This window comes from Galeopterus variegatus, unplaced genomic scaffold, assembly GCF_000696425.1.
Source record: "Galeopterus variegatus unplaced genomic scaffold, G_variegatus-3.0.2 Scaffold900, whole genome shotgun sequence".
In the NCBI taxonomy this organism is placed as follows: Eukaryota; Metazoa; Chordata; class Mammalia; order Dermoptera; family Cynocephalidae; genus Galeopterus; species Galeopterus variegatus.
This window is the reverse complement of record NW_007727011.1, coordinates 242,993-244,570: the sequence shown is the minus strand read 5'-3', so window position 1 is coordinate 244,570 and position 1,578 is coordinate 242,993. Positions and strand designations below refer to the sequence as shown.

At 36.9% G+C, this 1,578-nt stretch overlaps 1 protein-coding gene across 3 annotated transcripts in view; it reads left to right on the top strand.

Moving 5' to 3' along the window:
• PDGFC (platelet derived growth factor C) overlaps positions 1-1,578 on the top strand; it is a 242,926-nt gene that overhangs the window by 91,895 nt on the left and 149,453 nt on the right. The gene's annotated exons all lie outside the window — the stretch shown is intronic.

Here is a 1,578-nt window from a genome sequence, read left to right as displayed (position 1 = left end):
ATGACTTCATATTATCGTTAGGAGCATTTTGTAGAATTCATGAATGTCCCAATATTAAAGCCACTTGTGGTCCTTATTTAAAATGTAGATTCCCTGGTATAGACTCTGATCTGATGAATCGGAATCTCTAGGGGTGGGTCTCAGATCCGTATTTTTAAGAAATACCCCATATGATTTATGTACATAGTACAATTTGAGAGTCATCAATCAAGTAGAGAAAATACCAGCTCTTTAACTGGGTGTGGAAAGCCTGTTCTTCACTCTTCAGTCTCATCTATTTGAATCCTCTCCTTCCTGCACTCATTTCCCTGCCCTCTTCAATTGGCTCATTCCTTCTCATCTTTTAAGACTAAATGCAGGAGCAACTTATTGCAGAGTCTCACTTGTTACTTCTCCCAGCTTCACAGGCTTGTTTCTTTACTTATCCTAGTTTCACTACCCCTTTCTTCCTTTAAATGATGATGGTCCTGAGGCTAGGAGATCTTGTTTGCGTAACATGTAGCACAATACCTGGCAGGAGGTGAGCTTTTAAAAAAGTTTGTTAAATGATTGACATTTCTCTTTAGATGACAGGGAACAAACTAAAACTTTTAAGCCTGCATTTTAGGTGTGGTACTCATGAATCACACAGAAAAGAGACAATCACAACTGCAGATGGTGAATTCTAGTAAGAATTTATAAAATTATATGTTTAGGAGATCAAGATTGGAGATAGGATTAAATGAAAGTAGAGATAACTGGCATTTCAGGGTAGGAGCCAGATGCATGAGGAGGATGAGGCTTTAAGTGTTATGTATCTTTGGTTCAAGTTTTCTGTTTATCACTTTAATATAAATGACCAATTTTTTTTAGAGATGCAGGTCATGGCCTTAAGTCTAGAAATTAGTTATTTGGAAGATATCAGCCAAGTTGGGGTAGTTGAAGTAGTGGGATTAAATTATGATTTAGAGTAAAGAATGGGAGGCATGCAATATAAGTATAGCAAACACCAATATTTAAAGAGGAGATGACATTCAGGGCTTTAGAGAAGGAGTAATCAGATAAATTGGAATACTAAAAGAGTGGAGGTCTTATGGAGAGAGGGAATGGTCAGCTATATCGAATGCTACAGAAAGGTCAAGTAAAATAAGGATTGAAAGTATCTTTCGGATTTTGCAATGAGGACATCAGTAGGCACCATTAGAAAATTAATTTTAGTGGGGCAGTGGGAGTGGAAACCATTGGCATTAGTAAGTGAGTGGTTATGAAGGTGTATTGACCACAAGAACCAATTATGTGTTGAAGAAGCTTGAAACTAGAGTGGTAGGACAGTAAGGCAATTCTGTGTTTTACCTTTTTTTTGTTGTTGTTAGTTTGTTTTAATTATAATATGTATAACTTGAGCATGTGCAAATGACAGAGAGATAGAATTCCTGGAAAAATATAAGTTACTTAAAAACCTTGAAGAACTGGATATTATTGGTATCAAGGAAAATGGGATGGTAGATTACCCTAAGCATAAGTAGAAGAACTATAACTTGAGCAGGGGGCCAAGTACCACGTCCTCTGGAAAGGAAAGTTAGGAGGGAACATGAGCCA